At 46.8% G+C, this 14514-nt stretch overlaps 1 protein-coding gene across 2 annotated transcripts in view; it reads right to left on the bottom strand.

Annotated features, from left to right (window-relative positions):
* Positions 1 to 14514, bottom strand: part of LOC147727410 (prostaglandin reductase 1-like) — a 437573-nt gene that overhangs the window by 120709 nt on the left and 302350 nt on the right. The window lies entirely within an intron of this gene.

The following is a 14514-nucleotide window of genomic DNA, read 5'->3' as shown; positions in this document are numbered from 1 at the left end:
GAAACATTTACTGGTTATTACATTAGATTAACGTGTATCGCTGCTACATTCTTTACTTCAAATTTTAGATTGAGTTTTGTACATCCAGACAACTTTACAAAGAAATAAAAAAATACAGATAAGTCTTGCATTATAAACTAGGGTTGCAAATTAGTAGGACTGCTGGCAGTTGTGGCTTGCTCATTATGGTGCTCAGGCATTGCAGTGCCACTTTTTCCGCTTGTCAGTCTGAAGCTCGTAAGCTGTGCACAAGCCAGTTTTCTCTTCTATTGCCTGTTAACTTTATGTTTGTCTTTGACAATGTACAGAGCTCTGCTGCCAAACATACATACATACAAACATACATACATACATATATAGTTTCAGTTATCCCAGTTTTGAAGTAAATTCGGATTTTTTTTACTCTTGATGACACTGTTTCTTGATCATGAAGGAGACAATGCCTTTTGCAACTTTAATTTAATATAAAATTTTTAAGGCTCATTTTGCATGGTGTGTAGTGCAATAGTTCAAAGAGTATGAGAAAAGGACACATCGATTCTGTTCTCCAGGGTGTATCAATTGTTAATTTGTTTTTGAAACTTAAACCTTCTAGTGACATGCACTAAGATAGTACGTGATGAAAAAGGCATTACTATTCAGCATTTTGCTGCTCATTCAGTCCATAGGGATTGCCCTACACCTTAACCCAAAAAATTGAAAAATATACACCTAGCCTCCTGAAATCCACCAAACTACCCTCTGAAAATAACCCTCCCCCACAAAATCAAAATATGAAAGCAAATACCTGGCCTCCAGCCACCAAGCCACATCACGATCTGCATTATCACCCTTTGGCCAAACTGAAATTTAAATACCTGGCCTACTGTCACCCTCCACTGCAGGTCTGAGTTGGCCCATGCTGAGTGTAGGTAGTTGGTGAAAGCACATTACCACTTGCATTCTCAATTTTTGTGTGGGTCTGTGGGGATCCATAAGAGGTATAAGACGGCAGAAGAGACAACCACTAGCCATTTGGCTGCTGAACTCTGTTCTTTGGGGACACAGGTGAAGAGGCTAAACAAAAGGTAAGCAAGTGGTTGCCCATGAGACGTCACAACACTAGGAAACCAGTTTGGTTACTGTTAGACAGGACATCATTGGTGTGGTATTCCCCCCAAAATGTTGCCTTCACCCTTCCAGTTTTTCAGAATTTGTCTCTGTTCGCTTTAGGTCTCCATACACTTTACAACTGCTGACCAGTGCTAAAGCGCTTGTGCTTTCTCCTTCAAACATAGTAAAGTTGGACTACACCTAACTGGCACATTTATTTACTTGTAATTCCCAAGTAAATGCCCAATTTATCATTTGGTCTACTTCACATAGTAGGTAGTCTGTATTTTGCCATCTCCCTAGATATTACAAAGAGATGGTTGGTTTTGGTGATGTTATCAAGGATGATTGATGTGAACGGTGAAGTTAGATTTTAAGTTTCATTTCTGAAAATGCTACTTTTAGAAAGTTCATGAAAAGATGGCCAAATGTCCAACTGACTACTGGACTCATATGGCCGGGATGCCCGTCACCCCCTCCCAACACAATCCCCAAGGATGGGAAGTCGGACGCAGTTCTGAACTTTTGGAAGGTGGGAGGGAGTCACCTTCCCGGCCGTATTTATTAAAATATGAAACAAAATTTAAACATTAAATAAAAGTTTCATAATCATGTACAATTTTCATTTATTACATTTCGATGAAGACATGTTCTTTGGCTAACTTTAACAAATCTCTAATACAAAGATTTCCTAGCCGAGTCTAACATCCTGCAAATGCATACATTCTAAATTAAAATTGTACATCCTAGCATTAAGGGCCAACGGCAAGGTCTTAACCGGTGTCAGATCCCTACTACCAAAACTCTCGCCCTCGCGGTGTGAGCGGCGGCCGCGCAGAGGACTGTACCCTCCTTGCCAACTCTAATTTCCCTTGTCTTGTTGGGGGCCCCCCTTTCCGCTCGACGCCATCTTAAAGGTCGTCCGAGCTCCCGTGTGAGGTATGTAGGAAAGGACAGCGTGGACTAACCCTCCCATCCCCACACTCTCTATCATATCCGCCGTCGCGGATAACCTGGCCCCGGGAAATTCTTAGGAGGGGCATATAGCCGCCTCCTCCCCTGGAAGGGGCCTATGGCCGTCTCCCCTTAGGCGACCCATCCTTAGTGGGGGCCGCCTCCCAGTGGGAGGGGCCAATGGCCGCCTCCCCCCGGGCGCTCCCATCCATAGTGGGTGGCGCCCCCCTCTAGGGACCTTGAAATTACTGCTCACCGATCATGACCTTACCGCCCGACCAAAATAAATACGACATTTGTTCACCTACTAAGGAAGAAAATATCAACATGTGTACTTGTATCAAAACTGTTTAATCCTAAAAGAAAAACAGTATCCTACAGACAGAAGTCGCATCCTCAATCTAGACATTCTTCTACCTCTAAACGAAGGAAAATAGGGGCTTAACAGCGCAATTTTTTTTATTGCAAAACCAAACATTGCTATAAGGGGCTGGTGGGCGGGTCAAATTTGCTCTTTGTTCCGTCGAGGGCTCACAAGCACGGATGGGTGCAGCCTTCCAAGCACAGGAACAAGAGGACGCTTCTTCGGATTCCCGCTCTCTTTATTCTTCTTCGGGAGGGCGTGTACCTTCCCCTGGTACGCCTCTGGGCGTGGCCATCGGTGTAGGTGTCTAGGACAACCCCTCCTGGGCGGGAAAAGGCGCGCCCCGGCTACGCCGCTTCGGGCATACCAGCCGGGACACGCCCCCCGCCCAAAATGGTTTCCCGGGAGGATCGGGGCACCCAACCATACGTTCGGGGGGACCGAGTGGTCGCCCCTTTCCATATAGCCGGGATGCCCGTCACCCCCTCCCAACACAATCCCCAAGGATGGGAAGTCGGACGCAGTTCTGAACTTTTGGAAGGCGGTAGGGAGTCACCCTCCCGGACGTATTTATTAAAATATGAAACAAAATTTAAACATTAAATAAAAGTTTCATAATCATGTACAATTTTCATTTATTACATTTCGATGAAGACATGTTCTTTGGCTAACTTTAACAAATCTCTAATACAAAGATTTCCTAGCCGAGTCTAACATCCTGCAAATGCATACATTCTACATTAAAATTGTACATCCTAGCATTAAGGGCCAACGGCAAGGTCTTAACCGGTGTCAGATCCCTACTACCAAAACTCTCGCCCTCACGGTGTGAGTGGCGGCCGCGCAGAGGACTGTACCCTCCTTGCCAACTCTAATTTCCCTTGTCTTGTTGGGGGCCCCCCTTTCCGCTCGACACCATCTTAAAGGTCGTCCGAGCTCCCGTGTGAGGTATGTAGGAAAGGACAGCGTGGACTCCCCCTCCCATCCCCACACTCTCTATCATATCCGCCGTCGCGGATAACCTGGCCCCGGGAAATTCTTAGGAGGGGCATATAGCCGCCTCCTCCCCTGGAAGGGGCCTATGGCCGTCTCCCCTTAGGCGACCCATCCTTAGTGGGTGCCGCCTCCCAGTGGGAGGGGCCAATGGCCACCTCCCCCCGGTCGCTCCCATCCATAGTGGGTGGCGCCCCCCTCTAGGGACCTTGAAATTACTGCTCACCGATCATGACCTTACCGCCACAGGCCGGATAGTTGACCGGCTATCCGCCCCCCCCCAAACTCCTCCTAAAGGTCATGCTTCCTCAAACCCCTTAGCCATGCTATGAAGTCTCCTATGAGTAAAACATTTCCCTCCCGGGACAGGTGAACCCCATCATTCAGATACATGTGATCACCCCGAATACACCCATGAGGAATACAATGCAACTGCGCCGAGCGAAACAATCTACTAATTTTGTTGTTAACCTTCTTCACCGAATGGTTCAGTGCTGACACCGAAAGGCCCCCCGCCATACCTTCCTGGGGATCATGTGGGACCAGGCAATCGTGCACCCCGGGATTCTTTTTGCCAACCAGCTAACGGCAGCTAAAACTTGCTCGAGTAATACCCGTCTACCCAGTGTCACCAAGTCATTGCCCCCCAGGTGTACTATGACTACAGATGGCGGTGACCTCTGCCGCCCTAAGAGACCTTCAACAAAATTTTTGAATTGGTCAATACAGAGCCCGCCCCTTCCGTGGAAGGCCACTCTGTACCCGTATTCCCCAGCTGCGCGAGTCGCGTCACCTGCTTTGAATACGTCCCCGGCCCGCCTCACGTATGAGTGGCCCACGACCCAAACCATTCTCTCCTCAGACGGTGATCCATGACCGCTGGTCCCCTGGTACTGGGTCGACTGCAAATTCCGCCCCGCATGATATGCTTGCGAAACTGTAAAACAAACAGAAGACAAGAAGCGTGAGTGCATGTAACTTGACTTCACAACATGTGCAACCGCACATACCTTTTGAAGCAATTCGAGGACCATCGTCCCAACTGTTTCACTTCCTCTGCACTCTGACCCCTGGCTGTAGCCTCAGTAGCAGCCCCTATCCTAAAGGAGTGGGTCCCAAAATCGCACGGGTCCATGCCCGCTGCAGCGATTGTCAGTGTTAGCACCCTCTGGAACTGAAACCTCGTCAGTGGTGTGCCATCGATGTGCCTCAGCAAACTCCCCCCCCCAAGTATCCGCCCTCAGTGCCAAGTATTTCTCTATACACATTATCGGGCACGTGGGGGGCCCTCGCTCGCGCCGGACAACAACACTGTTTCCCATAGCTCCCTGGTCAGTCTTGGACCTAGCTATCGTGATTACCATCGAATCACCCCTAATTAGGATGTGATCCCTGCACAAGTCGCCCTCCACATCATTCTTATTCCTTGCGACCAGTTCGCTCACCCGCATAGCCCCATGGAACGCTAGTGTGAAAGCTGCCCGGAATAGAACTGCTTCGAATTGGGAGGAGCAGGTCGTGCCTAGTTTCGCCATGAGTAAGGACAATTTTTCTAAGCCAATCGGGCGCCTCACGTCTTGCTTGCGACCCTCGCGGCGTTGCCAGCCGCGAAGGGCTTTTTTCACCAAAAAGGAACCTGTTGGGTCTTTGATGCCATGCACCTGCGCCATGAATGAGATGGCCGCCCTGTGTCTATTGGCCGATGCTGCTGATCGGCCTTCCCTGTGCATTGCTACCAGGAACCCTAGGAAGGAATCCTCCTGACCCCAGTACTGATTCCCTGTCGGACCCAAAAATGCACAATAGGAACGAAACGCTCCTTCGTATGCCTTCCTCGTCCTGGGGGCTAAGCTTGCTGCCACGAGGTCTTGCAATCCGGGGCACCGATTAGCCAGAGTGCTTCGGGGAATGGTGCCGCCGCTAGGTCCGCTGTAGGTAGATAACCTCTGAACGCCTGCATATGTGAACGAGAGAGTGCATCAGCCGCATGATTCAGCACACCTGGCACATGTTTCGCCCTGAACTGTACATTCAGCCTCATGCAAAGCAGCACAACCTCCTTCAACAATCTCAAGATCCATTTGCAGCGTGCTGCCTGATTGTTAATGCATTCGACAACAGTCATATTATCAGACCAAAATACCACCGAGCGGTCTCTGAACTCGTCCGGCCATGCCTTCAGAGCAACAAAAATAGGAAATAGCTCAAGGAACCCTATGTTACCTGTGAGACCGCTGGTGTGCCACCACGTCGGCCATGTTTGCGCCGACCATCGATTACCAAAGATGGCGCCAAACCCCACGCTCCCTGCTGAGTCAGTCCACAAACCCAACTCGTCCGAAGACGCTGGCGGCTTGTTCCACACTACTCGACCGTTGAAGTCCGCCAAAAATGCCAACCAAATGCGCATATCCTGGCGAACCTCTGCCGACAGTCTTGTGCGGTGGTGTCCTTCCTTGAGACCAGCCATAGCTTGTGCAATAGAGCGTGAAAAGGAGCGGGCCATTGGTATCACTCTCAAGGCAAAGTTAAGCTGACCCACTGTTTGCTGCAACTGATGCAGGGTCACTTTTTCTCTACTAAGGCAAAGTTCCAGGGAAGCCCTAAATTTGGCTACTTTTCCTAGTGGCAAACGGAAACATCCCTCCACTGAATCGAGCTCAATTCCCAGAAACTCCAGTGAAGTAGATGGTCCAACCGTCTTAACTGATGCCAATGGCACTCCAAACTCCCTCATGAGGATGCAAAAGTCCTGTAGCGCCTGCGCACATTTCGAGTCGCCGGCCACTCCCAAGAAGAGAAAGTCATCTAGATAATGCATCACATGCCTATGCCCTGTAGCCTCGGAAAATGCCCACTCTAAAAAACAGCTGAATTTTTCAAAATAAGCACAAGAAATGGAGCAACCCATCGGCATGCATTTATCCATGTAGTAACTCCCTTGGAATGTAAAACCTAGCAAACGCTGATCCTGTGGGTGTACCGGGAGCAACCGGAACGCTGATTCAATATCCGATTTCGCCATCAGCGCCCCGGGGCCCAGGCGATTTAACATGGTGACGGCATCATCGAATGATGCGTACCGCACACACTTCTGGGTCAATAGCATCGTTTACTGAGAAACCCCTTGGAGCAGACAGATTATGGATCAGCCTAAACTCCCCCGGGTCCTTCTTGGGAACCACCCCCAATAGGGAACAGATGAAACCTGACACTGGCGGGTGCTGAAAAGGCCCAGCCACTCGGCCGAGGCTCACTTCCTTAGCGATTTTCCTCTCCACCACACCTGTATTATGCTGTGCCGAAAGCTGGTTTTTACAAAAAGATTCCCCTCGAAAATCCCCCGCCGGGATGTGGAAGCCATATAAGAATCCCTCCCTCAACACCCCAGCAGAGACATAATCAGGGTATTTGTTTAACCAAGGAGTCATAGCCATGAGATCAACGGGAGTGGGCGATTGTACACAATGATCCACCTCAGTCTTGCTTGGACCCTCCTTTACCTGCCAGCCCGCTATTTTTCGATCTGCATGAACTCTCCGGGTGTGAGGAATTCCCACAAGCCGCACACACATGCTTGAACCTACATGTACCTTGCGGTCTGTTACAGTTGCCTCTATTGAAGCCCCAACAGACCCCCCGCTTACCACCATTCCCGCCGGTTTTCGGCTGGTGATCTCCACCGGTGCCTGCTCGAAAGGGGGTCGCGGGCTTTTGGCGGGAAACCCCCGACCCATTCCCGCCTGGCGAGGATGTCCCTGCGGTCCCAGGCAGGAGCTGTTTATGCCAGGAAATTGAATCAAGGCAAACCCATGTCAGAGAGGAATCATACTCTTTTGCTTTACGAAATTTCATGTCGTAACCTTTCCATTCGTCCCCCTCATACATTTCATAAAAATCCATTATACGTGCCTGATAACAAGACAGTTCGGTCAATACCTCGGGCTTACGTTCACCAATAATCGCAGTAAACATTGCAAAAGCCTTCACCCAATTCGTTATCGTTTCATCCACCCTGAACTCCGCCATCTTGGCGCGCCAGACGCTCGGGTGCCACAAATCTTTCTGGGTTTTAGCATATTCCATCTCGCGATGGTCAGTCAACAACGAAAACATATTGACACCCTTGTCTCCCCAGATCAGTTCTTTCGTGGCCATAGGGATATGTTGAACCACCCTCTCCCGCCTTGAGGGCAATGAGCCCTCCCCCGCCACTGGCAAAGCGAGCTTACCCGGTTCGGTCGTTGTTCCCGCCGTTTTTTCGCGCCCAGCTGCCGGCCCTTCCGTTGTCACCTGTGGGGAAACAAGAGGGAGATTCGCCTTCGCCGCATCTCGCGACTGCCGCAACTGCTGAATTAGTAATTTGGCCTCTTCGGCCGTGTCGTCGGGCGCCCTAGCACCCCCTGCCTTCTTATTGAGCCATGCAGCCAACTGGGTGGCCAATTCAGGAGGCATATCCTCCTCGTTAGCGGGCGTAATCACAACCGGAATCGGTTGACCCGCGTCCGGGGTTGGTATTGGGTCACCAACTGGTATGGCAGGGCTGACCGGGGGCACCTCGAGACAGGGGCCTCCCCTGCAACCGCCCTCCTCTTGACCCATTTCCCTCTACCCTCGGGGACGACTCCCGGCAATGCCGGGCCTATTACCTTCTTTTGGTTACCAGGCTTGTTCATTGCGGCCAGTTGTTTCTTGACCCCCGCCAAATCACGACCCAACGCTGGGACTTGTCCCATGCTTCGTTCCATTCTCGACATTCTGTTCACTAACATGCGAAGCATCTTGTCTGTCTCAGAACCCTTTCCCGCCTTCTTGCCGGACATGGTTTCGATTATTCCTCCGGGTCGATCAACACAGTCCTGGATCCTTCGCTGTAAAGTCACTGAAAGAGAAACACAAGAATTACAAGTTCTCAAAATTGCTCTTTGTTCCGTCGAGGGCTCACGAGCACGGGTGGGTGCAGCCTTCCAAGCACAGAAACAAGAGGACGCTTCTTCGGATTCCCGCTCTCTTTATTCTTCTTCGGGAGGGCGTGTACCTTCCCCTGGTACGCCTCTGGGCGTGGCCATCGGTGTAGGTGTCTAGGACAACCCCTCCTGGGCGGGAAAAGGCGCGCCCCGGCTACGCCGCTTCGGGCATACCAGCCGGGACACGCCCCCCGCCCAAAATGGTTTCCCGGGAGGATCGGGGCACCCAACCATACGTTCGGGGGGACCGAGTGGTCGCCCCTTTCCAATTGCGCACTACTTCAAAAGATTTACTTTGTGTTTCATAAACAATACTCCTTAAGCAAAAAATACTCTTAAGCTTTCTTCAGCTATTTAATTCTTGTAGCATAAATCATTCTAAAGGCAATTTAATCAGAACAACATACAATGTTCTTCTCGACATTGAACAGTTCTACGGATAAAATAACAATTTGGTTACATATTATGCTTTTATGCACAGAAATTCACAAGCAAAAAAAACAATGCATTTCGGGACTTAACAAGTCCCTTCTTCAGGGGTGTGGCTGTAAAACAAAAAATCATCATAATAATCAGTGTACATTGCAGATCACAATAAGAATCAGTGGTGTTTCTAAGTCATTATAAATGCAGCTTGTGATCCTGAAACCTGTATTATCTTGGCAGACTTTCACAGCGATGTGCTTAAACATATAGAAAAGTCCCAAACAACCCTATGTGATAACAAAAAATTAAGCCATGAGCCTATGAAGCAAAATACCCTCTTTTTTAAAAACGATCATAACCAGTCTGATTATCTTTTCATGTATTATTGGTGTGGACAGGTACACACACATTCAGTTGCTGCACACTAAGAATAATCTTGTTGTTTTTTTATATTTGGTCTAACTTGAAAGTAAGGTGTACATACCCCACACATATTCATTTATTCTGACTCATATCCTTTATATTGGGCAGTGGACCCACGTCAATCATGTAGCTTGAATCAATAGCTACAATCAATGATAATAGAGCTACAACTCGGGCTTACACCTCGGAACAAGCATCTGAAATTTATAGTCTTATCCAAGAAGTGAGAACACTCAACGTACATAGCGGATCAATAAGTCATCAGGTAATTTATACCCAGCAATGTTTATATTCTCGTTATTACAGTGTAACAAGGCCTTTCAGAGCTGTTTTAGGCTGAATTTATTAACAGATTTTTCACAATTGTGAGTACGTTGTTCTCTGGCTTGCATTTGTGTTATTGAGTTGCGACAGTTGTTATAATTATTTTAAAAAAGGAGGGAAGTTTGCTCTGTAGGCTCATGGCTTCGTTTCTTGTTATCACATAGGGTCGTTTGGGACTTTTCTATATGTTTGAGCACATCACTGTGAATGTCTGCCAAGATAATACAGGTTTCAGGATCGCAAGCTGCATTTATAATGACTTAGAAATGCCACTGATTCTAATTGTGATCTGCAATGTACACTGATTATTATTATGATCTTTTTGTTTTACAGCCACACCCCTGAAGAAGGGACTAGTTAAGTCCCGAAATGCATTGGGTTTTTTTGCTAGTGAATTTCTGTGCATAAAAGCATAATATGTAACCAAATTGTTTTTTTTATCAGTAGAATTGTTGAAAGCCGAGAAGAACAATGTATGTTGTTCTGATTAAATTGCCTTTAGAATGCTTTATGCTAAAAGGATTAAATAGCTGAAGAAAGCTTAAGAGTATTTTTTGATTAAGGAGTATTGTTTATGAAACACAAAGTAAATCTCTTGAAGTAGGGAGCAATTGGGTCCAGTAGTCAGTGCGACGTCTAGCCATCTTTTCATGTATTACTAGTGTGGCCAGGCATACACAGTCAGCTGCAGCACACTAAGCAGAATCTTGTTGTTATTTTATATTTATTCTAACTTGAAAGTAAGGTGTGCATAACCCACACATATTCACTTTTAGAAAGTTGCCATTTTCTTTTCCCAAATATCTGTGCCTTCTACCAGTGTACTAGGCCGCGTGACTGTGAATAGCTCTGCTGCTGGGGTTTGTGTATTACTTGCAGACTGTGACACTATGGGGGTTTAGGTTACGAAATGATGGGGCATCCAGACAGGATAACTGGAAAGGGGCTATACCCAAACCCAGTTCCACTTCAGATGACTTTGCCTCCTGCACACACCAAAGAACCTGACATCAGGCATGCCCGCCTTTTGTCAACCCCAGATTGTTTGGAGTCTTGACATAGGAAGGGGAAGATATTTCCAGAACCAAATGTGGGGGGAGGACTAGGAGTACCCCACACGAAAGCTAGCACCAGGTATAAATACTGGACCTCCAGAGTCACTCATCAGAACACTCCTGGACCTATATAAGTTACATAGGAAGGACAACCCTTCTGACAGAGTACTGCCCTGATGCTTGAAGGACTGCCTTGCTATCTCAGAAGGAAGATTGGACTAGCTTGCCTTCATACCAAGCAACCCAGAGTGACTTCAAGAATAAGTTGACTGACCTCCTGTAAGAGCTACAAGGACTCAACAAGTGTTAGAGGCCTCCCGCAATTACCCAGCTGACCTGCTACAACTGGACCTACCTGGAACTGGACCTCCCTGAGCCCTGATGCTGGCCTCTGTTGGAGTGAGTTCCTGATCCCCAAGAGGTGCCTCTCCAGTTCTCCGACTCTTGGCTGGCATTTGATGTTACTCCTCCTAAAAAAACAGGTGAAAAGCCTGAAGTTTGGGCTGCTCGCAACTGTGAATGGGCCAGCTTGTGCCAAGACTCTGCTGTCAGTGAGGATCGCCATGTGAATCTGTGGTGAAACCTGCTCTTTGCACTAACAACCGTCTTGACGACCACCAATGCAAGATCTTCTCTTTGTGTACCGTGCCTGCAGTCCATGAAGAAAACCAACGCAAAGCTAAAGCAATGGCCGTCCACCATGGCCGACCTGCAGTTCATGCTGCAGCGATGACCATCTACGATACTCAACCTGCTCTTTGTTGCCAGGCTTGGAAGGTGACTTTTCCATGAGACTAACTCGGTCGCTGCATCCGACTCACGCTCCATTGCAGTTGGCCTGAAATTGGAACTTTTTACTAGTCTAGCGTGTCCAGATGACCATGAGTGGCTCCTTGCGCTTCTAGACGCTAATCTCACTAACAACTTAAAATTTAAATATTTCCTTTTCAACTGATTAGATTTTTTGTCCTGGTACCATTACATTAGCACACATGCATTTACAATGCATGCCTTTACCATGCATCAACTACAATGTATGCAATTATCACACATTGCCTTTACCACACAAACCTTTACCATACATATACTTTTAACAAGCATGCTTGTACAATGCAAGGCAATTGAAACCCCTACTTATAATATATTTATATGCTATGGACACCAATATCATTATACACCCTGCAGATAAGGATGCAGGGATTTAGTTCTCCCTAGCAGGAACTTGTACATTGAGGAGGGCATACCATACGCCAACTCAACAACAGAAGATTCTACATTTCCATCAGTAAGGAGTCATATGCCAATGGCGTCACTGACATCTGGAGCAAACTCACGGACTGTAACACAGGGGTATATTTGAGTGGGAGGAATACTGTTTCTTAATAAAAGATTACCCCAAATTACTGTTACTTTATTTTCTCCCTAAGGTCCACAAGAATGACCTCAAGCCCAAGGGGAGATTCATTGTGTCCTCCAGGGGTAGCACCCTGGAGAACGTATCCAAATACAGGGACTATTTTATGAGGGAATTTGCCAAAGGCCTCCTCTCCTACGTGAGAGAAACCAAAGACTTTCTGGGCCAACTAGAAGACAATGACTGGGATGATGAATACATACTTTTGGAACATCATAGCAATTCATTACATCCCATTATAGACCATGAAGGCCAGTAAACATTTTCTGTGGGCTAAATCATCGAGAAACTTACTCATACCAACATGATTCTGGAGATGATAAGACACTGCCTCTCCAATAACATCTTATTCTTCAACGGTTGCTTATATAAACACATCCTTGGAACCGCGATTGGAACATGTTTTTCTCCTAGTTTGGCCAACCTCTTCCTAGGTGGTGGGAAGAAGGCATTTTCAACAAACCTGATGGTATCCCTGAATTTGAAGTGGTTGTCATAAGGTTGAGCTACATCAATGACCTGTTCATCATATGGAACGGTACCGAGGAGGAAGCCATACAGTTCGTTGACAAGCTCAATAACAATATCCATAATCTCATTCTTTCTAACACCACGAGTAAGACTTCAGTAGAATATCTGGATGAGATTATAGAGATTGCGGACAAACCAAACTGTTCCACAAATCAACTGCAGGTAATAGGCTCCTACATGCCCCCAGCACCCACCCTGAAACCCTCAAGTGGAGTATACCCTATGGAGAGCTGCTGAGGGCAAAGTGTAACTGTAACACTGAAGAATCTTTCTTGGCTGAACAAGCCACCATGAATAACAGTTACAGAAACAGAGCCTACCCTCAGTGGGTTCTCAATAGAGTCATTGAGAAAGCCAAAATTGTCAACATAGAAGAAACCCTTTTCGACAATATCCCTGTTACTGAATCTGACAGTCAGATTGAACCCAAAGTCATCAGGACATTCAATAGCAACTCAAGGGATATACACCACATCTTGACTAAAGAATAGGACACATTGAAAAGCGACCTGATCATAAGGCATACTATATATACAAAATAGACCCAGGGTCACATAAAGGAAAAGACGCAGCCTTAGAGATATGCTGGTCCATAGTGACATTAGGATCAAGAACCAGAACAGTGAGCGTAATCACAATGGTTTCTTTCCATGTGGTCACTGGAAGGCCTGAAGAAAAATCACCATGCTCAAGACTATATGACTACAAAGCCATTACAAACTAGGACAATCCTACAGTTTCTCACCTGTAGTTCCCCCATGTGGAATACATGCTTGAGTGCCCTTGTTGCCTTACATATGTAGGCAGTACCACGCAGATGTTTAAGAGGAAAGTTCTGGAACATATGAGAGCCATCAACAACAAGGACCCTAATTACCCTGTTGCAAGGCACTTCCAAGAGGTACAATATTCAGACAGCCCACTTCTCACTTTCTTTGCAATTTACAAATTATCCACAACTTCAGGGGCGGGTATAGAACACTCACTTTGATAAAAATAGAATCCAAGTACATCCTTGATCTTGAGACTAAGAGCCCTAGTGGGCTCCATCTTAATTAAAAACTCAGGGTACATCTCCATGAAGAGTAATATGCCTGGTCAGATGCCTCTTTCTTCTCCTTTTCTAGTGTCAGCAACTCTGCTATAAGGGGTGATGCCATGCTAGCTTTGGTTTCTTCCACACAATGCACATTTGTCTTTTTTCTCTCCTGAGCCTATATCTCTGCCCTTACCATCTCATTAGATATCTACCAAGGTTCTAGCATGGGCAATTTGTTCTGTCCATTTTGGCTGGTTTTAAGCATTATGTCCTACCCTTTTTTTTTTCCAACACTGGTTGGGTGACACACGCCTCACAGGTAAGGATATTAGCACTTTTTAATTCATTTTTTCATAGATTTATTTAATAGTTTCTGTGCACATGTGTTCTCGGTGGATTTTCTCACAATGTTCCTTTTTTGGACATTGCAGTGGACTGTCCTGCTTGTGCATAGGGTATTTGTGCCAAGTGATTGATTCACCCACTTGGGTGTGATTGGATTTGTCAACTTTCTGTTTTATTCCCATTATGTTTTCAGCCGACCAGGGCACTGCGCTGGTATATGCTTGATGTTTTGACCATCAAGAGGCCATCACATTTCTAGCCCACTGGAGCATAATTTTTGTGGTCAGCATGTTGTTTTCATAATCACCAGGCTCCCCACAAGAAACCCAGCAGCAGAGCAGGACACACTCTAGTTTTTTCTCAGGAAACCCCTGCTTGTTTACACTTCTTAAGCATTTTAGCACTGAGGGCCCCTGCCTATTATCATTGTCTGCCCACCATGGGGCACACCAAGATTTTTATTGTTGATATCATGCATTTAATATGTGTGTTCTCGTACCATTCTGTACATTTCATGTAATTCCCTGCAACCTCTGTGGGCACAGTAGAGTACTAATTTTCTTTACGTGAGAGTGACACTTCACCAG

The sequence above is a fragment of the Lissotriton vulgaris genome, chromosome 3_1 (assembly GCF_964263255.1).
Source record: "Lissotriton vulgaris chromosome 3_1, aLisVul1.2, whole genome shotgun sequence".
NCBI classification, from domain to species: domain Eukaryota; kingdom Metazoa; phylum Chordata; class Amphibia; order Caudata; family Salamandridae; genus Lissotriton; species Lissotriton vulgaris.
This window is presented reverse-complemented; position numbering and strand designations above follow the sequence as displayed.